The following is a 24,292-nucleotide window of genomic DNA, read 5'->3' on the forward strand; positions in this document are numbered from 1 at the left end:
CTCCTGGTCGACTTATAAACAGTGAAGAAAAAGAGCTCCCAGTGAAGGTGTTGCACCTAAACTGTGCTTTATATTGGCAGATTTCACTTACGGCTGCAAGAGGGGCATGGTGTGGCAAGAGCTTTGAGTGTGCCTGACTGTGAAAAAGTTAAAGGTAAGCACTGTTTCTGCCCGGTTTCGAACCGGGGACCTTTCGCGTGTGAGGCAAACGTGATAACCACTACACTACAGAAACCTATTCATGCTGCTTTGTTGGGCCTTGCAAGTGGAAAGTCTACTCTAAAGTAGAATGCTTGAAAAGGGTTGCTGAAAGCGATATTGTAGCAAAAAGCACTAGCGTGTGCACAGTGTTTCTGCCCGGTTTCGAACCGGGGACCTTTCGCGTGTTAGGCGAACGTGATAACCACTACACTACAGAAACCCATTCTTGCATATTTTTTGTGCCTTGCAAACCGAAAGTCTACGCTAAAGTACAATGCTTGAAAGGGGGTGATGAAAGCGACATTGTGGCAAAAAGCACTAGCGTGTGCACAGTGTTTATGCCCGGTTTCTAACTGGGGACCTTTCGTGTGTGAGGCGAACGTGGTAACCACTACACCACAGAAACCCACCACGATAGGCCTTTTCCGGTTGGAGGGTCGGAGGTTGGGGTCACCGTATTAGCTATTATTTGTTTCTGGTTATTTAAAAACCTGAGTTCAGTTTACCATCCTTGCAAATGATACTCTTGAGTAATGAAGAAAACAAGGAAGAAAGCCCATTTCAGATGCCTAGCTTGATACAAATACCATCCTCAAAACAGCCAGTACTGGCAAGATAGACTGAGTCATGGATATCACCTCTAGCTGTTCCACACACTTTTCTCACCAGATCAGAGGAAAACATACACCAATGGTCGTTAGGTTTTCCAACTCAGCTGACTAAGCAGGAGAGCCAAAGTCCGCATTCCTATTGCCTTTGGGTCCAGAAAACAAGTTTTCCTAAACACTTACAGCGATGGTCAGCAGGTTTTACTAGTCAGCTATTACAGAGTCTGCACTATAGGCACTGCAGCAAAACTTTGCCTGTGTAGGACCAGCAAACCAGCTCACCTAACATCTTCAGGCAAGGGTCTTCAATTTCTCCTGGTCGACTTATAAACAGTGAAGAAAAAGAGCTCCCAGTGAAGGTGTTGCACCTAAACTGTGCTTTATATTGGCAGATTTCACTTACGGCTGCAAGAGGGGCATGGTGTGGCAAGAGCTTTGAGTGTGCCTGACTGTGAAAAAGTTAAAGGTAAGCACTGTTTCTGCCCGGTTTCGAACCGGGGACCTTTCGCGTGTGAGGCGAACGTGATAACCACTACACTACAGAAACCTATTCATGCTGCTTTGTTGGGCCTTGCAAGTGGAAAGTCTACTCTAAAGTAGAATGCTTTAAAAGGGTTGCTGAAAGCGATATTGTAGCAAAAAGCACTAGCGCGTGCACAGTGTTTCTGCCCGGTTTCGAACCGGGGACCTTTCGCGTGTTAGGCGAACGTGATAACCACTACACTACAGAAACCCATTCTTGCAGATTTTTTGTGCCTTGCAAACCGAAAGTCTACGCTAAAGTACAATGCTTGAAAGGGGGTGATGAAAGCGACATTGTGGCAAAAAGCACTAGCGTGTGCACAGTGTTTATGCCCGGTTTCTAACTGGGGACCTTTCGTGTGTGAGGCGAACGTGGTAACCACTACACCACAGAAACCCACCACGATAGGCCTTTTCCGGTTGGAGGGTCGGAGGTTGGGGTCACCGTATTAGCTATTATTTGTTTCTGGTTATTTAAAAACCTGAGTTCAGTTTACCATCCTTGCAAATGATACTCTTGAGTAATGAAGAAAACAAGGAAGAAAGCCCATTTCAGATGCCTAGCTTGATACAAATACCATCCTCAAAACAGCCAGTACTGGCAAGATAGACTGAGTCATGGATATCACCTCTAGCTGTTCCACACACTTTTCTCACCAGATCAGAGGAAAACATACACCAATGGTCGTTAGGTTTTCCAACTCAGCTGACTAAGCAGGAGAGCCAAAGTCCGCATTCCTATTGCCTTTGGGTCCAGAAAACAAGTTTTCCTAAACACTTACAGCGATGGTCAGCAGGTTTTACTAGTCAGCTATTACAGAGTCTGCACTATAGGCACTGCAGCAAAACTTTGCCTGTGTAGGACCAGCAAACCAGCTCACCTAACATCTTCAGGCAAGGGTCTTCAATTTCTCCTGGTCGACTTATAAACAGTGAAGAAAAAGAGCTCCCAGTGAAGGTGTTGCACCTAAACTGTGCTTTATATTGGCAGATTTCACTTACGGCTGCAAGAGGGGCATGGTGTGGCAAGAGCTTTGAGTGTGCCTGACTGTGAAAAAGTTAAAGGTAAGCACTGTTTCTGCCCGGTTTCGAACCGGGGACCTTTCGCGTGTGAGGCGAACGTGATAACCACTACACTACAGAAACCTATTCATGCTGCTTTGTTGGGCCTTGCAAGTGGAAAGTCTACTCTAAAGTAGAATGCTTGAAAAGGGTTGCTGAAAGCGATATTGTAGCAAAAAGCACTAGCGCGTGCACAGTGTTTCTGCCCGGTTTCGAACCGGGGACCTTTCGCGTGTTAGGCGAACGTGATAACCACTACACTACAGAAACCCATTCTTGCAGATTTTTTGTGCCTTGCAAACCGAAAGTCTACGCTAAAGTACAATGCTTGAAAGGGGGTGATGAAAGCGACATTGTGGCAAAAAGCACTAGCGTGTGCACAGTGTTTATGCCCGGTTTCTAACTGGGGACCTTTCGTGTGTGAGGCGAACGTGGTAACCACTACACCACAGAAACCCACCACGATAGGCCTTTTCCGGTTGGAGGGTCGGAGGTTGGGGTCACCGTATTAGCTATTATTTGTTTCTGGTTATTTAAAAACCTGAGTTCAGTTTACCATCCTTGCAAATGATACTCTTGAGTAATGAAGAAAACAAGGAAGAAAGCCCATTTCAGATGCCTAGCTTGATACAAATACCATCCTCAAAACAGCCAGTACTGGCAAGATAGACTGAGTCATGGATATCACCTCTAGCTGTTCCACACACTTTTCTCACCAGATCAGAGGAAAACATACACCAATGGTCGTTAGGTTTTCCAACTCAGCTGACTAAGCAGGAGAGCCAAAGTCCGCATTCCTATTGCCTTTGGGTCCAGAAAACAAGTTTTCCTAAACACTTACAGCGATGGTCAGCAGGTTTTACTAGTCAGCTATTACAGAGTCTGCACTATAGGCACTGCAGCAAAACTTTGCCTGTGTAGGACCAGCAAACCAGCTCACCTAACATCTTCAGGCAAGGGTCTTCAATTTCTCCTGGTCGACTTATAAACAGTGAAGAAAAAGAGCTCCCAGTGAAGGTGTTGCACCTAAACTGTGCTTTATATTGGCAGATTTCACTTACGGCTGCAAGAGGGGCATGGTGTGGCAAGAGCTTTGAGTGTGCCTGACTGTGAAAAAGTTAAAGGTAAGCACTGTTTCTGCCTGGTTTCGAACCGGGGACCTTTCGCGTGTGAGGCGAACGTGATAACCACTACACTACAGAAACCTATTCATGCTGCTTTGTTGGGCCTTGCAAGTGGAAAGTCTACTCTAAAGTAGAATGCTTGAAAAGGGTTGCTGAAAGCGATATTGTAGCAAAAAGCACTAGCGCGTGCACAGTGTTTCTGCCCGGTTTCGAACCGGGGACCTTTCGCGTGTTAGGCGAACGTGATAACCACTACACTACAGAAACCCATTCTTGCAGATTTTTTGTGCCTTGCAAACCGAAAGTCTACGCTAAAGTACAATGCTTGAAAGGGGGTGATGAAAGCGACATTGTGGCAAAAAGCACTAGCGTGTGCACAGTGTTTATGCCCGGTTTCTAACTGGGGACCTTTCGTGTGTGAGGCGAACGTGGTAACCACTACACCACAGAAACCCACCACGATAGGCCTTTTCCGGTTGGAGGGTCGGAGGTTGGGGTCACCGTATTAGCTATTATTTGTTTCTGGTTATTTAAAAACCTGAGTTCAGTTTACCATCCTTGCAAATGATACTCTTGAGTAATGAAGAAAACAAGGAAGAAAGCCCATTTCAGATGCCTAGCTTGATACAAATACCATCCTCAAAACAGCCAGTACTGGCAAGATAGACTGAGTCATGGATATCACCTCTAGCTGTTCCACACACTTTTCTCACCAGATCAGAGGAAAACATACACCAATGGTCGTTAGGTTTTCCAACTCAGCTGACTAAGCAGGAGAGCCAAAGTCCGCATTCCTATTGCCTTTGGGTCCAGAAAACAAGTTTTCCTAAACACTTACAGCGATGGTCAGCAGGTTTTACTAGTCAGCTATTACAGAGTCTGCACTATAGGCACTGCAGCAAAACTTTGCCTGTGTAGGACCAGCAAACCAGCTCACCTAACATCTTCAGGCAAGGGTCTTCAATTTCTCCTGGTCGACTTATAAACAGTGAAGAAAAAGAGCTCCCAGTGAAGGTGTTGCACCTAAACTGTGCTTTATATTGGCAGATTTCACTTACGGCTGCAAGAGGGGCATGGTGTGGCAAGAGCTTTGAGTGTGCCTGACTGTGAAAAAGTTAAAGGTAAGCACTGTTTCTGCCTGGTTTCGAACCGGGGACCTTTCGCGTGTGAGGCGAACGTGATAACCACTACACTACAGAAACCTATTCATGCTGCTTTGTTGGGCCTTGCAAGTGGAAAGTCTACTCTAAAGTAGAATGCTTGAAAAGGGTTGCTGAAAGCGATATTGTAGCAAAAAGCACTAGCGCGTGCACAGTGTTTCTGCCCGGTTTCGAACCGGGGACCTTTCGCGTGTTAGGCGAACGTGATAACCACTACACTACAGAAACCCATTCTTGCAGATTTTTTGTGCCTTGCAAACCGAAAGTCTACGCTAAAGTACAATGCTTGAAAGGGGGTGATGAAAGCGACATTGTGGCAAAAAGCACTAGCGTGTGCACAGTGTTTATGCCCGGTTTCTAACTGGGGACCTTTCGTGTGTGAGGCGAACGTGGTAACCACTACACCACAGAAACCCACCACGATAGGCCTTTTCCGGTTGGAGGGTCGGAGGTTGGGGTCACCGTATTAGCTATTATTTGTTTCTGGTTATTTAAAAACCTGAGTTCAGTTTACCATCCTTGCAAATGATACTCTTGAGTAATGAAGAAAACAAGGAAGAAAGCCCATTTCAGATGCCTAGCTTGATACAAATACCATCCTCAAAACAGCCAGTACTGGCAAGATAGACTGAGTCATGGATATCACCTCTAGCTGTTCCACACACTTTTCTCACCAGATCAGAGGAAAACATACACCAATGGTCGTTAGGTTTTCCAACTCAGCTGACTAAGCAGGAGAGCCAAAGTCCGCATTCCTATTGCCTTTGGGTCCAGAAAACAAGTTTTCCTAAACACTTACAGCGATGGTCAGCAGGTTTTACTAGTCAGCTATTACAGAGTCTGCACTATAGGCACTGCAGCAAAACTTTGCCTGTGTAGGACCAGCAAACCAGCTCACCTAACATCTTCAGGCAAGGGTCTTCAATTTCTCCTGGTCGACTTATAAACAGTGAAGAAAAAGAGCTCCCAGTGAAGGTGTTGCACCTAAACTGTGCTTTATATTGGCAGATTTCACTTACGGCTGCAAGAGGGGCATGGTGTGGCAAGAGCTTTGAGTGTGCCTGACTGTGAAAAAGTTAAAGGTAAGCACTGTTTCTGCCCGGTTTCGAACCGGGGACCTTTCGCGTGTGAGGCGAACGTGATAACCACTACACTACAGAAACCTATTCATGCTGCTTTGTTGGGCCTTGCAAGTGGAAAGTCTACTCTAAAGTAGAATGCTTTAAAAGGGTTGCTGAAAGCGATATTGTAGCAAAAAGCACTAGCGCGTGCACAGTGTTTCTGCCCGGTTTCGAACCGGGGACCTTTCGCGTGTTAGGCGAACGTGATAACCACTACACTACAGAAACCCATTCTTGCAGATTTTTTGTGCCTTGCAAACCGAAAGTCTACGCTAAAGTACAATGCTTGAAAGGGGGTGATGAAAGCGACATTGTGGCAAAAAGCACTAGCGTGTGCACAGTGTTTATGCCCGGTTTCTAACTGGGGACCTTTCGTGTGTGAGGCGAACGTGGTAACCACTACACCACAGAAACCCACCACGATAGGCCTTTTCCGGTTGGAGGGTCGGAGGTTGGGGTCACCGTATTAGCTATTATTTGTTTCTGGTTATTTAAAAACCTGAGTTCAGTTTACCATCCTTGCAAATGATACTCTTGAGTAATGAAGAAAACAAGGAAGAAAGCCCATTTCAGATGCCTAGCTTGATACAAATACCATCCTCAAAACAGCCAGTACTGGCAAGATAGACTGAGTCATGGATATCACCTCTAGCTGTTCCACACACTTTTCTCACCAGATCAGAGGAAAACATACACCAATGGTCGTTAGGTTTTCCAACTCAGCTGACTAAGCAGGAGAGCCAAAGTCCGCATTCCTATTGCCTTTGGGTCCAGAAAACAAGTTTTCCTAAACACTTACAGCGATGGTCAGCAGGTTTTACTAGTCAGCTATTACAGAGTCTGCACTATAGGCACTGCAGCAAAACTTTGCCTGTGTAGGACCAGCAAACCAGCTCACCTAACATCTTCAGGCAAGGGTCTTCAATTTCTCCTGGTCGACTTATAAACAGTGAAGAAAAAGAGCTCCCAGTGAAGGTGTTGCACCTAAACTGTGCTTTATATTGGCAGATTTCACTTACGGCTGCAAGAGGGGCATGGTGTGGCAAGAGCTTTGAGTGTGCCTGACTGTGAAAAAGTTAAAGGTAAGCACTGTTTCTGCCCGGTTTCGAACCGGGGACCTTTCGCGTGTGAGGCGAACGTGATAACCACTACACTACAGAAACCTATTCATGCTGCTTTGTTGGGCCTTGCAAGTGGAAAGTCTACTCTAAAGTAGAATGCTTGAAAAGGGTTGCTGAAAGCGATATTGTAGCAAAAAGCACTAGCGCGTGCACAGTGTTTCTGCCCGGTTTCGAACCGGGGACCTTTCGCGTGTTAGGCGAACGTGATAACCACTACACTACAGAAACCCATTCTTGCAGATTTTTTGTGCCTTGCAAACCGAAAGTCTACGCTAAAGTACAATGCTTGAAAGGGGGTGATGAAAGCGACATTGTGGCAAAAAGCACTAGCGTGTGCACAGTGTTTATGCCCGGTTTCTAACTGGGGACCTTTCGTGTGTGAGGCGAACGTGGTAACCACTACACCACAGAAACCCACCACGATAGGCCTTTTCCGGTTGGAGGGTCGGAGGTTGGGGTCACCGTATTAGCTATTATTTGTTTCTGGTTATTTAAAAACCTGAGTTCAGTTTACCATCCTTGCAAATGATACTCTTGAGTAATGAAGAAAACAAGGAAGAAAGCCCATTTCAGATGCCTAGCTTGATACAAATACCATCCTCAAAACAGCCAGTACTGGCAAGATAGACTGAGTCATGGATATCACCTCTAGCTGTTCCACACACTTTTCTCACCAGATCAGAGGAAAACATACACCAATGGTCGTTAGGTTTTCCAACTCAGCTGACTAAGCAGGAGAGCCAAAGTCCGCATTCCTATTGCCTTTGGGTCCAGAAAACAAGTTTTCCTAAACACTTACAGCGATGGTCAGCAGGTTTTACTAGTCAGCTATTACAGAGTCTGCACTATAGGCACTGCAGCAAAACTTTGCCTGTGTAGGACCAGCAAACCAGCTCACCTAACATCTTCAGGCAAGGGTCTTCAATTTCTCCTGGTCGACTTATAAACAGTGAAGAAAAAGAGCTCCCAGTGAAGGTGTTGCACCTAAACTGTGCTTTATATTGGCAGATTTCACTTACGGCTGCAAGAGGGGCATGGTGTGGCAAGAGCTTTGAGTGTGCCTGACTGTGAAAAAGTTAAAGGTAAGCACTGTTTCTGCCTGGTTTCGAACCGGGGACCTTTCGCGTGTGAGGCGAACGTGATAACCACTACACTACAGAAACCTATTCATGCTGCTTTGTTGGGCCTTGCAAGTGGAAAGTCTACTCTAAAGTAGAATGCTTGAAAAGGGTTGCTGAAAGCGATATTGTAGCAAAAAGCACTAGCGCGTGCACAGTGTTTCTGCCCGGTTTCGAACCGGGGACCTTTCGCGTGTTAGGCGAACGTGATAACCACTACACTACAGAAACCCATTCTTGCAGATTTTTTGTGCCTTGCAAACCGAAAGTCTACGCTAAAGTACAATGCTTGAAAGGGGGTGATGAAAGCGACATTGTGGCAAAAAGCACTAGCGTGTGCACAGTGTTTATGCCCGGTTTCTAACTGGGGACCTTTCGTGTGTGAGGCGAACGTGGTAACCACTACACCACAGAAACCCACCACGATAGGCCTTTTCCGGTTGGAGGGTCGGAGGTTGGGGTCACCGTATTAGCTATTATTTGTTTCTGGTTATTTAAAAACCTGAGTTCAGTTTACCATCCTTGCAAATGATACTCTTGAGTAATGAAGAAAACAAGGAAGAAAGCCCATTTCAGATGCCTAGCTTGATACAAATACCATCCTCAAAACAGCCAGTACTGGCAAGATAGACTGAGTCATGGATATCACCTCTAGCTGTTCCACACACTTTTCTCACCAGATCAGAGGAAAACATACACCAATGGTCGTTAGGTTTTCCAACTCAGCTGACTAAGCAGGAGAGCCAAAGTCCGCATTCCTATTGCCTTTGGGTCCAGAAAACAAGTTTTCCTAAACACTTACAGCGATGGTCAGCAGGTTTTACTAGTCAGCTATTACAGAGTCTGCACTATAGGCACTGCAGCAAAACTTTGCCTGTGTAGGACCAGCAAACCAGCTCACCTAACATCTTCAGGCAAGGGTCTTCAATTTCTCCTGGTCGACTTATAAACAGTGAAGAAAAAGAGCTCCCAGTGAAGGTGTTGCACCTAAACTGTGCTTTATATTGGCAGATTTCACTTACGGCTGCAAGAGGGGCATGGTGTGGCAAGAGCTTTGAGTGTGCCTGACTGTGAAAAAGTTAAAGGTAAGCACTGTTTCTGCCTGGTTTCGAACCGGGGACCTTTCGCGTGTGAGGCGAACGTGATAACCACTACACTACAGAAACCTATTCATGCTGCTTTGTTGGGCCTTGCAAGTGGAAAGTCTACTCTAAAGTAGAATGCTTGAAAAGGGTTGCTGAAAGCGATATTGTAGCAAAAAGCACTAGCGCGTGCACAGTGTTTCTGCCCGGTTTCGAACCGGGGACCTTTCGCGTGTTAGGCGAACGTGATAACCACTACACTACAGAAACCCATTCTTGCAGATTTTTTGTGCCTTGCAAACCGAAAGTCTACGCTAAAGTACAATGCTTGAAAGGGGGTGATGAAAGCGACATTGTGGCAAAAAGCACTAGCGTGTGCACAGTGTTTATGCCCGGTTTCTAACTGGGGACCTTTCGTGTGTGAGGCGAACGTGGTAACCACTACACCACAGAAACCCACCACGATAGGCCTTTTCCGGTTGGAGGGTCGGAGGTTGGGGTCACCGTATTAGCTATTATTTGTTTCTGGTTATTTAAAAACCTGAGTTCAGTTTACCATCCTTGCAAATGATACTCTTGAGTAATGAAGAAAACAAGGAAGAAAGCCCATTTCAGATGCCTAGCTTGATACAAATACCATCCTCAAAACAGCCAGTACTGGCAAGATAGACTGAGTCATGGATATCACCTCTAGCTGTTCCACACACTTTTCTCACCAGATCAGAGGAAAACATACACCAATGGTCGTTAGGTTTTCCAACTCAGCTGACTAAGCAGGAGAGCCAAAGTCCGCATTCCTATTGCCTTTGGGTCCAGAAAACAAGTTTTCCTAAACACTTACAGCGATGGTCAGCAGGTTTTACTAGTCAGCTATTACAGAGTCTGCACTATAGGCACTGCAGCAAAACTTTGCCTGTGTAGGACCAGCAAACCAGCTCACCTAACATCTTCAGGCAAGGGTCTTCAATTTCTCCTGGTCGACTTATAAACAGTGAAGAAAAAGAGCTCCCAGTGAAGGTGTTGCACCTAAACTGTGCTTTATATTGGCAGATTTCACTTACGGCTGCAAGAGGGGCATGGTGTGGCAAGAGCTTTGAGTGTGCCTGACTGTGAAAAAGTTAAAGGTAAGCACTGTTTCTGCCCGGTTTCGAACCGGGGACCTTTCGCGTGTGAGGCGAACGTGATAACCACTACACTACAGAAACCTATTCATGCTGCTTTGTTGGGCCTTGCAAGTGGAAAGTCTACTCTAAAGTAGAATGCTTGAAAAGGGTTGCTGAAAGCGATATTGTAGCAAAAAGCACTAGCGCGTGCACAGTGTTTCTGCCCGGTTTCGAACCGGGGACCTTTCGCGTGTTAGGCGAACGTGATAACCACTACACTACAGAAACCCATTCTTGCAGATTTTTTGTGCCTTGCAAACCGAAAGTCTACGCTAAAGTACAATGCTTGAAAGGGGGTGATGAAAGCGACATTGTGGCAAAAAGCACTAGCGTGTGCACAGTGTTTATGCCCGGTTTCTAACTGGGGACCTTTCGTGTGTGAGGCGAACGTGGTAACCACTACACCACAGAAACCCACCACGATAGGCCTTTTCCGGTTGGAGGGTCGGAGGTTGGGGTCACCGTATTAGCTATTATTTGTTTCTGGTTATTTAAAAACCTGAGTTCAGTTTACCATCCTTGCAAATGATACTCTTGAGTAATGAAGAAAACAAGGAAGAAAGCCCATTTCAGATGCCTAGCTTGATACAAATACCATCCTCAAAACAGCCAGTACTGGCAAGATAGACTGAGTCATGGATATCACCTCTAGCTGTTCCACACACTTTTCTCACCAGATCAGAGGAAAACATACACCAATGGTCGTTAGGTTTTCCAACTCAGCTGACTAAGCAGGAGAGCCAAAGTCCGCATTCCTATTGCCTTTGGGTCCAGAAAACAAGTTTTCCTAAACACTTACAGCGATGGTCAGCAGGTTTTACTAGTCAGCTATTACAGAGTCTGCACTATAGGCACTGCAGCAAAACTTTGCCTGTGTAGGACCAGCAAACCAGCTCACCTAACATCTTCAGGCAAGGGTCTTCAATTTCTCCTGGTCGACTTATAAACAGTGAAGAAAAAGAGCTCCCAGTGAAGGTGTTGCACCTAAACTGTGCTTTATATTGGCAGATTTCACTTACGGCTGCAAGAGGGGCATGGTGTGGCAAGAGCTTTGAGTGTGCCTGACTGTGAAAAAGTTAAAGGTAAGCACTGTTTCTGCCTGGTTTCGAACCGGGGACCTTTCGCGTGTGAGGCGAACGTGATAACCACTACACTACAGAAACCTATTCATGCTGCTTTGTTGGGCCTTGCAAGTGGAAAGTCTACTCTAAAGTAGAATGCTTGAAAAGGGTTGCTGAAAGCGATATTGTAGCAAAAAGCACTAGCGCGTGCACAGTGTTTCTGCCCGGTTTCGAACCGGGGACCTTTCGCGTGTTAGGCGAACGTGATAACCACTACACTACAGAAACCCATTCTTGCAGATTTTTTGTGCCTTGCAAACCGAAAGTCTACGCTAAAGTACAATGCTTGAAAGGGGGTGATGAAAGCGACATTGTGGCAAAAAGCACTAGCGTGTGCACAGTGTTTATGCCCGGTTTCTAACTGGGGACCTTTCGTGTGTGAGGCGAACGTGGTAACCACTACACCACAGAAACCCACCACGATAGGCCTTTTCCGGTTGGAGGGTCGGAGGTTGGGGTCACCGTATTAGCTATTATTTGTTTCTGGTTATTTAAAAACCTGAGTTCAGTTTACCATCCTTGCAAATGATACTCTTGAGTAATGAAGAAAACAAGGAAGAAAGCCCATTTCAGATGCCTAGCTTGATACAAATACCATCCTCAAAACAGCCAGTACTGGCAAGATAGACTGAGTCATGGATATCACCTCTAGCTGTTCCACACACTTTTCTCACCAGATCAGAGGAAAACATACACCAATGGTCGTTAGGTTTTCCAACTCAGCTGACTAAGCAGGAGAGCCAAAGTCCGCATTCCTATTGCCTTTGGGTCCAGAAAACAAGTTTTCCTAAACACTTACAGCGATGGTCAGCAGGTTTTACTAGTCAGCTATTACAGAGTCTGCACTATAGGCACTGCAGCAAAACTTTGCCTGTGTAGGACCAGCAAACCAGCTCACCTAACATCTTCAGGCAAGGGTCTTCAATTTCTCCTGGTCGACTTATAAACAGTGAAGAAAAAGAGCTCCCAGTGAAGGTGTTGCACCTAAACTGTGCTTTATATTGGCAGATTTCACTTACGGCTGCAAGAGGGGCATGGTGTGGCAAGAGCTTTGAGTGTGCCTGACTGTGAAAAAGTTAAAGGTAAGCACTGTTTCTGCCTGGTTTCGAACCGGGGACCTTTCGCGTGTGAGGCGAACGTGATAACCACTACACTACAGAAACCTATTCATGCTGCTTTGTTGGGCCTTGCAAGTGGAAAGTCTACTCTAAAGTAGAATGCTTGAAAAGGGTTGCTGAAAGCGATATTGTAGCAAAAAGCACTAGCGCGTGCACAGTGTTTCTGCCCGGTTTCGAACCGGGGACCTTTCGCGTGTTAGGCGAACGTGATAACCACTACACTACAGAAACCCATTCTTGCAGATTTTTTGTGCCTTGCAAACCGAAAGTCTACGCTAAAGTACAATGCTTGAAAGGGGGTGATGAAAGCGACATTGTGGCAAAAAGCACTAGCGTGTGCACAGTGTTTATGCCCGGTTTCTAACTGGGGACCTTTCGTGTGTGAGGCGAACGTGGTAACCACTACACCACAGAAACCCACCACGATAGGCCTTTTCCGGTTGGAGGGTCGGAGGTTGGGGTCACCGTATTAGCTATTATTTGTTTCTGGTTATTTAAAAACCTGAGTTCAGTTTACCATCCTTGCAAATGATACTCTTGAGTAATGAAGAAAACAAGGAAGAAAGCCCATTTCAGATGCCTAGCTTGATACAAATACCATCCTCAAAACAGCCAGTACTGGCAAGATAGACTGAGTCATGGATATCACCTCTAGCTGTTCCACACACTTTTCTCACCAGATCAGAGGAAAACATACACCAATGGTCGTTAGGTTTTCCAACTCAGCTGACTAAGCAGGAGAGCCAAAGTCCGCATTCCTATTGCCTTTGGGTCCAGAAAACAAGTTTTCCTAAACACTTACAGCGATGGTCAGCAGGTTTTACTAGTCAGCTATTACAGAGTCTGCACTATAGGCACTGCAGCAAAACTTTGCCTGTGTAGGACCAGCAAACCAGCTCACCTAACATCTTCAGGCAAGGGTCTTCAATTTCTCCTGGTCGACTTATAAACAGTGAAGAAAAAGAGCTCCCAGTGAAGGTGTTGCACCTAAACTGTGCTTTATATTGGCAGATTTCACTTACGGCTGCAAGAGGGGCATGGTGTGGCAAGAGCTTTGAGTGTGCCTGACTGTGAAAAAGTTAAAGGTAAGCACTGTTTCTGCCCGGTTTCGAACCGGGGACCTTTCGCGTGTGAGGCGAACGTGATAACCACTACACTACAGAAACCTATTCATGCTGCTTTGTTGGGCCTTGCAAGTGGAAAGTCTACTCTAAAGTAGAATGCTTGAAAAGGGTTGCTGAAAGCGATATTGTAGCAAAAAGCACTAGCGCGTGCACAGTGTTTCTGCCCGGTTTCGAACCGGGGACCTTTCGCGTGTTAGGCGAACGTGATAACCACTACACTACAGAAACCCATTCTTGCAGATTTTTTGTGCCTTGCAAACCGAAAGTCTACGCTAAAGTACAATGCTTGAAAGGGGGTGATGAAAGCGACATTGTGGCAAAAAGCACTAGCGTGTGCACAGTGTTTATGCCCGGTTTCTAACTGGGGACCTTTCGTGTGTGAGGCGAACGTGGTAACCACTACACCACAGAAACCCACCACGATAGGCCTTTTCCGGTTGGAGGGTCGGAGGTTGGGGTCACCGTATTAGCTATTATTTGTTTCTGGTTATTTAAAAACCTGAGTTCAGTTTACCATCCTTGCAAATGATACTCTTGAGTAATGAAGAAAACAAGGAAGAAAGCCCATTTCAGATGCCTAGCTTGATACAAATACCATCCTCAAAACAGCCAGTACTGGCAAGATAGACTGAGTCATGGATATCACCTCTAGCTGTTCCACACACTTTTCTCACCAGATCAGAGGAAAACATACACCAATGGTCGTTAGGTTTTCCAACTCAGCTGACTAAGCAGGAGAGCCAAAGTCCGCATTCCTATTGCCTTTGGGTCCAGAAAACAAGTTTTCCTAAACACTTACAGCGATGGTCAGCAGGTTTTACTAGTCAGCTATTACAGAGTCTGCACTATAGGCACTGCAGCAAAACTTTGCCTGTGTAGGACCAGCAAACCAGCTCACCTAACATCTTCAGGCAAGGGTCTTCAATTTCTCCTGGTCGACTTATAAACAGTGAAGAAAAAGAGCTCCCAGTGAAGGTGTTGCACCTAAACTGTGCTTTATATTGGCAGATTTCACTTACGGCTGCAAGAGGGGCATGGTGTGGCAAGAGCTTTGAGTGTGCCTGACTGTGAAAAAGTTAAAGGTAAGCACTGTTTCTGCCCGGTTTCGAACCGGGGACCTTTCGCGTGTGAGGCGAACGTGATAACCACTACACTACAGAAACCTATTCATGCTGCTTTGTTGGGCCTTGCAAGTGGAAAGTCTACTCTAAAGTAGAATGCTTGAAAAGGGTTGCTGAAAGCGATATTGTAGCAAAAAGCACTAGCGCGTGCACAGTGTTTCTGCCCGGTTTCGAACCGGGGACCTTTCGCGTGTTAGGCGAACGTGATAACCACTACACTACAGAAACCCATTCTTGCAGATTTTTTGTGCCTTGCAAACCGAAAGTCTACGCTAAAGTACAATGCTTGAAAGGGGGTGATGAAAGCGACATTGTGGCAAAAAGCACTAGCGTGTGCACAGTGTTTATGCCCGGTTTCTAACTGGGGACCTTTCGTGTGTGAGGCGAACGTGGTAACCACTACACCACAGAAACCCACCACGATAGGCCTTTTCCGGTTGGAGGGTCGGAGGTTGGGGTCACCGTATTAGCTATTATTTGTTTCTGGTTATTTAAAAACCTGAGTTCAGTTTACCATCCTTGCAAATGATACTCTTGAGTAATGAAGAAAACAAGGAAGAAAGCCCATTTCAGATGCCTAGCTTGATACAAATACCATCCTCAAAACAGCCAGTACTGGCAAGATAGACTGAGTCATGGATATCACCTCTAGCTGTTCCACACACTTTTCTCACCAGATCAGAGGAAAACATACACCAATGGTCGTTAGGTTTTCCAACTCAGCTGACTAAGCAGGAGAGCCAAAGTCCGCATTCCTATTGCCTTTGGGTCCAGAAAACAAGTTTTCCTAAACACTTACAGCGATGGTCAGCAGGTTTTACTAGTCAGCTATTACAGAGTCTGCACTATAGGCACTGCAGCAAAACTTTGCCTGTGTAGGACCAGCAAACCAGCTCACCTAACATCTTCAGGCAAGGGTCTTCAATTTCTCCTGGTCGACTTATAAACAGTGAAGAAAAAGAGCTCCCAGTGAAGGTGTTGCACCTAAACTGTGCTTTATATTGGCAGATTTCACTTACGGCTGCAAGAGGGGCATGGTGTGGCAAGAGCTTTGAGTGTGCCTGACTGTGAAAAAGTTAAAGGTAAGCACTGTTTCTGCCCGGTTTCGAACCGGGGACCTTTCGCGTGTGAGGCGAACGTGATAACCACTACACTACAGAAACCTATTCATGCTGCTTTGTTGGGCCTTGCAAGTGGAAAGTCTACTCTAAAGTAGAATGCTTGAAAAGGGTTGCTGAAAGCGATATTGTAGCAAAAAGCACTAGCGCGTGCACAGTGTTTCTGCCCGGTTTCGAACCGGGGACCTTTCGCGTGTTAGGCGAACGTGATAACCACTACACTACAGAAACCCATTCTTGCAGATTTTTTGTGCCTTGCAAACCGAAAGTCTACGCTAAAGTACAATGCTTGAAAGGGGGTGATGAAAGCGACATTGTGGCAAAAAGCACTAGCGTGTGCACAGTGTTTATGCCCGGTTTCTAACTGGGGACCTTTCGTGTGTGAGGCGAACGTGGTAACCACTACACCACAGAAACCCACCACGATAGGCCTTTTCCGGTTGGAGGGTCGGAGGTTGGGGTCACCGTATTAGCTATTATTTGTTTCTGGTTATTTAAAAACCTGAGTTCAGTTTACCATCCTTGCAAATGATACTCTTGAGTAATGAAGAAAACAAGGAAGAAAGCCCATTTCAGATGCCTAGCTTGATACAAATACCATCCTCAAAACAGCCAGTACTGGCAAGATAGACTGAGTCATGGATATCACCTCTAGCTGTTCCACACACTTTTCTCACCAGATCAGAGGAAAACATACACCAATGGTCGTTAGGTTTTCCAACTCAGCTGACTAAGCAGGAGAGCCAAAGTCCGCATTCCTATTGCCTTTGGGTCCAGAAAACAAGTTTTCCTAAACACTTACAGCGATGGTCAGCAGGTTTTACTAGTCAGCTATTACAGAGTCTGCACTATAGGCACTGCAGCAAAACTTTGCCTGTGTAGGACCAGCAAACCAGCTCACCTAACATCTTCAGGCAAGGGTCTTCAATTTCTCCTGGTCGACTTATAAACAGTGAAGAAAAAGAGCTCCCAGTGAAGGTGTTGCACCTAAACTGTGCTTTATATTGGCAGATTTCACTTACGGCTGCAAGAGGGGCATGGTGTGGCAAGAGCTTTGAGTGTGCCTGACTGTGAAAAAGTTAAAGGTAAGCACTGTTTCTGCCTGGTTTCGAACCGGGGACCTTTCGCGTGTGAGGCGAACGTGATAACCACTACACTACAGAAACCTATTCATGCTGCTTTGTTGGGCCTTGCAAGTGGAAAGTCTACTCTAAAGTAGAATGCTTGAAAAGGGTTGCTGAAAGCGATATTGTAGCAAAAAGCACTAGCGCGTGCACAGTGTTTCTGCCCGGTTTCGAACCGGGGACCTTTCGCGTGTTAGGCGAACGTGATAACCACTACACTACAGAAACCCATTCTTGCAGATTTTTTGTGCCTTGCAAACCGAAAGTCTACGCTAAAGTACAATGCTTGAAAGGGGGTGATGAAAGCGACATTGTGGCAAAAAGCACTAGCGTGTGCACAGTGTTTATGCCCGGTTTCTAACTGGGGACCTTTCGTGTGTGAGGCGAACGTGGTAACCACTACACCACAGAAACCCACCACGATAGGCCTTTTCCGGTTGGAGGGTCGGAGGTTGGGGTCACCGTATTAGCTATTATTTGTTTCTGGTTATTTAAAAACCTGAGTTCAGTTTACCATCCTTGCAAATGATACTCTTGAGTAATGAAGAAAACAAGGAAGAAAGCCCATTTCAGATGCCTAGCTTGATACAAATACCATCCTCAAAACAGCCAGTACTGGCAAGATAGACTGAGTCATGGATATCACCTCTAGCTGTTCCACACACTTTTCTCACCAGATCAGAGGAAAACATACACCAATGGTCGTTAGGTTTTCCAACTCAGCTGACTAAGCAGGAGAGCCAAAGTCCGCATTCCTATTGCCTTTGGGTCCAGAAAACAAGTTTTCCTAAACACTTACAGCGATGGTCAGCAGGTTTTACTAGTCAGCTATTACAGAGTCTGCACTATAGGCACTGCAGCAAAACTTTGCCTGTGTAGGACCAGCAAACCAGCTCACCTAACATCTTCAGGCAAGGGTCTTCAATTTCTCCTGGTCGACTTATAAACAGTGAAGAAAAAGAGCTCCCAGTGAAGGTGTTGCACCTAAACTGTGCTTTATATTGGCAGATTTCACTTACGGCTGCAAGAGGGGCATGGTGTGGCAAGAGCTTTGAGTGTGCCTGACTGTGAAAAAGTTAAAGGTAAGCACTGTTTCTGCCCGGTTTCGAACCGGGGACCTTTCGCATGTGAGGCGAACGTGATAACCACTACACTACAGAAACCCATTCATGCTGCTTTGTTGGGCCTTGCAAGTGGAAAGTCTACTCTAAAGTAGAATGCTTGAAAAGGGTTGCTGAAAGCGATATTGTAGCAAAAAGCACTAGCGTGTGCACAGTGTTTCTGCCCGGTTTCGAACCGGGGCCTTTCGCGTGTTAGGCGAACGTGATAACCACTACACTACAGAAACCCATTCTTGCAGATTTTTTGTGCCTTGCAAACCGAAAGTCTACGCTAAAGTACAATGCTTGAAAGGGGGTGATGAAAGCGACATTGTGGCAAAAAGCACTAGCGTGTGCACAGTGTTTATGCCCGGTTTCTAACTGGGGACCTTTCGTGTGTGAGGCGAACGTGGTAACCACTACACCACAGAAACCCACCACGATAGGCCTTTTCCGGTTGGAGGGTCGGAGGTTGGGGTCACCGTATTAGCTATTATTTGTTTCTGGTTATTTAAAAACCTGAGTTCAGTTTACCATCCTTGCAAATGATACTCTTGAGTAATGAAGAAAACAAGGAAGAAAGCCCATTTCAGATGCCTAGCTTGATACAAATACCATCCTCAAAACAGCCAGTACTGGCAAGATAGACTGAGTCATGGATATCACCTCTAGCTGTTCCACACACTTTTCTCACCAGATCAGAGGAAAACATACACCAATGGTCGTTAGGTTTTCCAACTCAGCTGACTAAGCAGGAGAGCCAAAGTCCGCATTCCTATTGCCTTTGGGTCCAGAAAACAAGTTTTCCTAAACACTTACAGCGATGGTCAGCAGGTTTTACTAGTCAGCTATTACAGAGTCTGCACTATAGGCACTGCAGCAAAACTTTGCCTGTGTAGGACCAGCAAACCAGCTCACCTAACATCTTCAGGCAAGGGTCTTCAATTTCTCCTGGTCGACTTATAAACAGTGAAGAAAAAGAGCTCCCAGTGAAGGTGTTGCACCTAAACTGTGCTTTATATTGGCAGATTTCACTTACGGCTGCAAGAGGGGCATGGTGTGGCAAGAGCTTTGAGTGTGCCTGACTGTGAAAAAGTTAAAGGTAAGCACTGTTTCTGCCTGGTTTCGAACCGGGGACCTTTCGCGTGTGAGGCGAACGTGATAACCACTACACTACAGAAACCTATTCATGCTGCTTTGTTGGGCCTTGCAAGTGGAAAGTCTACTCTAAAGTAGAATGCTTGAAAAGGGTTGCTGAAAGCGATATTGTAGCAAAAAGCACTAGCGCGTGCACAGTGTTTCTGCCCGGTTTCGAACCGGGGACCTTTCGCGTGTTAGGCGAACGTGATAACCACTACACTACAGAAACCCATTCTTGCAGATTTTTTGTGCCTTGCAAACCGAAAGTCTACGCTAAAGTACAATGCTTGAAAGGGGGTGATGAAAGCGACATTGTGGCAAAAAGCACTAGCGTGTGCACAGTGTTTATGCCCGGTTTCTAACTGGGGACCTTTCGTGTGTGAGGCGAACGTGGTAACCACTACACCACAGAAACCCACCACGATAGGCCTTTTCCGGTTGGAGGGTCGGAGGTTGGGGTCACCGTATTAGCTATTATTTGTTTCTGGTTATTTAAAAACCTGAGTTCAGTTTACCATCCTTGCAAATGATACTCTTGAGTAATGAAGAAAACAAGGAAGAAAGCCCATTTCAGATGCCTAGCTTGATACAAATACCATCCTCAAAACAGCCAGTACTGGCAAGATAGACTGAGTCATGGATATCACCTCTAGCTGTTCCACACACTTTTCTCACCAGATCAGAGGAAAACATACACCAATGGTCGTTAGGTTTTCCAACTCAGCTGACTAAGCAGGAGAGCCAAAGTCCGCATTCCTATTGCCTTTGGGTCCAGAAAACAAGTTTTCCTAAACACTTACAGCGATGGTCAGCAGGTTTTACTAGTCAGCTATTACAGAGTCTGCACTATAGGCACTGCAGCAAAACTTTGCCTGTGTAGGACCAGCAAACCAGCTCACCTAACATCTTCAGGCAAGGGTCTTCAATTTCTCCTGGTCGACTTATAAACAGTGAAGAAAAAGAGCTCCCAGTGAAGGTGTTGCACCTAAACTGTGCTTTATATTGGCAGATTTCACTTACGGCTGCAAGAGGGGCATGGTGTGGCAAGAGCTTTGAGTGTGCCTGACTGTGAAAAAGTTAAAGGTAAGCACTGTTTCTGCCCGGTTTCGAACCGGGGACCTTTCGCGTGTGAGGCGAACGTGATAACCACTACACTACAGAAACCCATTCATGCTGCTTTGTTGGGCCTTGCAAGTGGAAAGTCTACTCTAAAGTAGAATGCTTGAAAAGGGTTGCTGAAAGCGATATTGTAGCAAAAAGCACTAGCGTGTGCACAGTGTTTCTGCCCGGTTTCGAACCGGGGACCTTTCGCGTGTGAGGCGAACGTGATAACCACTACACTACAGAAACCCATTCATGCTGCTTTGTTGGGCCTTGCAAGTGGAAAGTCTACTCTAAAGTAGAATGCTTGAAAAGGGTTGCTGAAAGCGATATTGTAGCAAAAAGCACTAGCGTGTGCACAGTGTTTCTGCCCGGTTTCGAACCGGGGACCTTTCGCGTGTTAGGCGAACGTGATAACCACTACACTACAGAAACCCATTCATGCTGCTTTGTTGGGCCTTGCAAGTGGAAAGTCTACTCTAAAGTAGAATGCTTGAAAAGGGTTGCTGAAAGCGATATTGTAGCAAAAAGCACTAGCGTGTGCACAGTGTTTCTGCCCGGTTTCGAACCGGGGACCTTTCGCGTGTTAGGCGAACGTGATAACCACTACACTACAGAAACCCATTCTTGCAGATTTTTTGTGCCTTGCAAACCGAAAGTCTACGCTAAAGTACAATGCTTGAAAGGGGGTGATGAAAGCGACATTGTGGCAAAAAGCACTAGCGTGTGCACAGTGTTTCTGCCCGGTTTCTAACTGGGGACCTTTCGTGTGTGAGGCGAACGTGATAACCACTACACCACAGAAACCCACCACGATAGGCCTTTTCCGGTTGGAGGGTCGGAGGTTGGGGTCACCGTATTAGCTATTATTTGTTTCTGGTTATTTAAAAACCTGAGTTCAGTTTACCATCCTTGCAAATGATACTCTTGAGTAATGAAGAAAACAAGGAAGAAAGCCCATTTCAGATGCCTAGCTTGATACAAATACCATCCTCAAAACAGCCAGTACTGGCAAGATAGACTGAGTCATGGATATCACCTCTAGCTGTTCCACACACTTTTCTCACCAGATCAGAGGAAAACATACACCAATGGTCGTTAGGTTTTCCAACTCAGCTGACTAAGCAGGAGAGCCAAAGTCCGCATTCCTATTGCCTTTGGGTCCAGAAAACAAGTTTTCCTAAACACTTACAGCGATGGTCAGCAGGTTTTACTAGTCAGCTATTACAGAGTCTGCACTATAGGCACTGCAGCAAAACTTTGCCTGTGTAGGACCAGCAAACCAGCTCACCTAACATCTTCAGGCAAGGGTCTTCAATTTCTCCTGGTCGACTTATAAACAGTGAAGAAAAAGAGCTCCCAGTGAAGGTGTTGCACCTAAACTGTGCTTTATATTGGCAGATTTCACTTACGGCTGCAAGAGGGGCATGGTGTGGCAAGAGCTTTGAGTGTGCCTGACTGTGAAAAAGTTAAAGGTAAGCACTGTTTCTGCCCGGTTTCGAACCGGGGACCTTTCGCGTGTGAGGCGAACGTGATAACCACTACACTACAGAAACCCATTCATGCTGCTTTGTTGGGCCTTGCAAGTGGAAAGTCTACTCTAAAGTAGAATGCTTGAAAAGGGTTGCTGAAAGCGATATTGTAGCAAAAAGCACTAGCGTGTGCACAGTGTTTCTGCCCGGTTTCGAACCGGGGACCTTTCGCGTGTGAGGCGAACGTGATAACCACTACACTACAGAAACCCATTCATGCTGCTTTGTTGGGCCTTGCAAGTGGAAAGTCTACTCTAAAGTAGAATGCTTGAAAAGGGTTGCTGAAAGCGATATTGTAGCAAAAAGCACTAGCGTGTGCACAGTGTTTCTGCCCGGTTTCGAACCGGGGACCTTTCGCGTGTTAGGCGAACGTGATAACCACTACACTACAGAAACCCATTCATGCTGCTTTGTTGGGCCTTGCAAGTGGAAAGTCTACTCTAAAGTAGAATGCTTGAAAAGGGTTGCTGAAAGCGATATTGTAGCAAAAAGCACTAGCGTGTGCACAGTGTTTCTGCCCGGTTTCGAACCGGGGACCTTTCGCGTGTTAGGCGAACGTGATAACCACTACACTACAGAAACCCATTCTTGCAGATTTTTTGTGCCTTGCAAACCGAAAGTCTACGCTAAAGTACAATGCTTGAAAGGGGGTGATGAAAGCGACATTGTGGCAAAAAGCACTAGCGTGTGCACAGTGTTTCTGCCCGGTTTCTAACTGGGGACCTTTCGTGTGTGAGGCGAACGTGATAACCACTACACCACAGAAACCCACCACGATAGGCCTTTTCCGGTTGGAGGGTCGGAGGTTGGGGTCACCGTATTAGCTATTATTTGTTTCTGGTTATTTAAAAACCTGAGTTCAGTTTACCATCCTTGCAAATGATACTCTTGAGTAATGAAGAAAACAAGGAAGAAAGCCCATTTCAGATGCCTAGCTTGATACAAATACCATCCTCAAAACAGCCAGTACTGGCAAGATAGACTGAGTCATGGATATCACCTCTAGCTGTTCCACACACTTTTCTCACCAGATCAGAGGAAAACATACACCAATGGTCGTTAGGTTTTCCAACTCAGCTGACTAAGCAGGAGAGCCAAAGTTCGCATTCCTATTGCCTTTGGGTCCAGAAAACAAGTTTTCCTAAACACTTACAGCGATGGTCAGCAGGTTTTACTAGTCAGCTATTACAGAGTCTGCACTATAGGCACTGCAGCAAAACTTTGCCTGTGTAGGACCAGCAAACCAGCTCACCTAACATCTTCAGGCAAGGGTCTTCAATTTCTCCTGGTCGACTTATAAACAGTGAAGAAAAAGAGCTCCCAGTGAAGGTGTTGCACCTAAACTGCGCTTTATATTGGCAGATTTCACTTACGGCTGCAAGAGGGGCATGGTGTGGCAAGAGCTTTGAGTGTGCCTGACTGTGAAAAAGTTAAAGGTAAGCACTGTTTCTGCCTGGTTTCGAACCGGGGACCTTTCGCGTGTGAGGCGAACGTGATAACCACTACACTACAGAAACCTATTCATGCTGCTTTGTTGGGCCTTGCAAGTGGAAAGTCTACTCTAAAGTAGAATGCTTGAAAAGGGTTGCTGAAAGCGATATTGTAGCAAAAAGCACTAGCGTGTGCACAGTGTTTCTGCCCGGTTTCGAACCGGGGACCTTTCGCGTGTTAGGCGAACGTGGTAACCACTACACTACAGAAACCCATTCTTGCAGATTTTTTGTGCCTTGCAAACCGAAAGTCTACGCTAAAGTACAATGCTTGAAAGGGGGTGATGAAAGCGACATTGTGGCAAAAAGCACTAGCGTGTGCACAGTGTTTATGCCCGGTTTCTAACTGGGGACCTTTCGTGTGTGAGGCGAACGTGGTAACCACTACACCACAGAAACCCACCACGATAGGCCTTTTCCGGTTGGAGGGTCGGAGGTTGGGGTCACCGTATTAGCTATTATTTGTTTCTGGTTATTTAAAAACCTGAGTTCAGTTTACCATCCTTGCAAATGATACTCTTGAGTAATGAAGAAAACAAGGAAGAAAGCCCATTTCAGATGCCTAGCTTGATACAAATACCATCCTCAAAACAGCCAGTACTGGCAAGATAGACTGAGTCATGGATATCACCTCTAGCTGTTCCACACACTTTTCTCACCAGATCAGAGGAAAACATACACCAATGGTCGTTAGGTTTTCCAACTCAGCTGACTAAGCAGGAGAGCCAAAGTCCGCATTCCTATTGCCTTTGGGTCCAGAAAACAAGTTTTCCTAAACACTTACAGCGATGGTCAGCAGGTTTTACTAGTCAGCTATTACAGAGTCTGCACTATAGGCACTGCAGCAAAACTTTGCCTGTGTAGGACCAGCAAACCAGCTCACCTAACATCTTCAGGCAAGGGTCTTCAATTTCTCCTGGT

General features: G+C 45.9%; 13 non-coding genes across 13 annotated transcripts; all 13 read right to left on the reverse strand.

Moving 5' to 3' along the window:
- Nucleotides 1–1,283: 1,283 nt before the first annotated feature.
- On the reverse strand, nt 1,284–1,356 carry TRNAV-CAC (transfer RNA valine (anticodon CAC)). Its single transcript has one exon. It is a non-coding gene; the product is annotated as a tRNA-Val (tRNA).
- Nucleotides 1,357–2,404: 1,048 nt separating this feature from the next.
- TRNAV-CAC (transfer RNA valine (anticodon CAC)) lies at nt 2,405–2,477 on the reverse strand. The gene has a single exon. It is a non-coding gene; the product is annotated as a tRNA-Val (tRNA).
- A 3,290-nt stretch (nt 2,478–5,767) lies between these two features.
- TRNAV-CAC (transfer RNA valine (anticodon CAC)) lies at nt 5,768–5,840 on the reverse strand. The gene has a single exon. It is a non-coding gene; the product is annotated as a tRNA-Val (tRNA).
- Nucleotides 5,841–6,888: 1,048 nt separating this feature from the next.
- On the reverse strand, nt 6,889–6,961 carry TRNAV-CAC (transfer RNA valine (anticodon CAC)). The gene has a single exon. It is a non-coding gene; the product is annotated as a tRNA-Val (tRNA).
- Nucleotides 6,962–10,251: 3,290 nt separating this feature from the next.
- Nucleotides 10,252–10,324, reverse strand: TRNAV-CAC (transfer RNA valine (anticodon CAC)). The gene has a single exon. It is a non-coding gene; the product is annotated as a tRNA-Val (tRNA).
- A 3,290-nt stretch (nt 10,325–13,614) lies between these two features.
- TRNAV-CAC (transfer RNA valine (anticodon CAC)) lies at nt 13,615–13,687 on the reverse strand. Its single transcript has one exon. It is a non-coding gene; the product is annotated as a tRNA-Val (tRNA).
- Nucleotides 13,688–14,735: 1,048 nt separating this feature from the next.
- On the reverse strand, nt 14,736–14,808 carry TRNAV-CAC (transfer RNA valine (anticodon CAC)). The gene has a single exon. It is a non-coding gene; the product is annotated as a tRNA-Val (tRNA).
- Nucleotides 14,809–15,856: 1,048 nt separating this feature from the next.
- TRNAV-CAC (transfer RNA valine (anticodon CAC)) lies at nt 15,857–15,929 on the reverse strand. Its single transcript has one exon. It is a non-coding gene; the product is annotated as a tRNA-Val (tRNA).
- A 2,169-nt stretch (nt 15,930–18,098) lies between these two features.
- TRNAV-CAC (transfer RNA valine (anticodon CAC)) lies at nt 18,099–18,171 on the reverse strand. Its single transcript has one exon. It is a non-coding gene; the product is annotated as a tRNA-Val (tRNA).
- A 2,168-nt stretch (nt 18,172–20,339) lies between these two features.
- Nucleotides 20,340–20,412, reverse strand: TRNAV-CAC (transfer RNA valine (anticodon CAC)). The gene has a single exon. It is a non-coding gene; the product is annotated as a tRNA-Val (tRNA).
- A 113-nt stretch (nt 20,413–20,525) lies between these two features.
- Nucleotides 20,526–20,598, reverse strand: TRNAV-CAC (transfer RNA valine (anticodon CAC)). The gene has a single exon. It is a non-coding gene; the product is annotated as a tRNA-Val (tRNA).
- A 1,234-nt stretch (nt 20,599–21,832) lies between these two features.
- Nucleotides 21,833–21,905, reverse strand: TRNAV-CAC (transfer RNA valine (anticodon CAC)). The gene has a single exon. It is a non-coding gene; the product is annotated as a tRNA-Val (tRNA).
- A 113-nt stretch (nt 21,906–22,018) lies between these two features.
- On the reverse strand, nt 22,019–22,091 carry TRNAV-CAC (transfer RNA valine (anticodon CAC)). Its single transcript has one exon. It is a non-coding gene; the product is annotated as a tRNA-Val (tRNA).
- Nucleotides 22,092–24,292: the final 2,201 nt, after the last annotated feature.

The sequence above is a fragment of the Aquarana catesbeiana genome, linkage group LG03 (assembly GCF_042186555.1).
Source record: "Aquarana catesbeiana isolate 2022-GZ linkage group LG03, ASM4218655v1, whole genome shotgun sequence".
Classification (NCBI taxonomy): domain Eukaryota; kingdom Metazoa; phylum Chordata; class Amphibia; order Anura; family Ranidae; genus Aquarana; species Aquarana catesbeiana.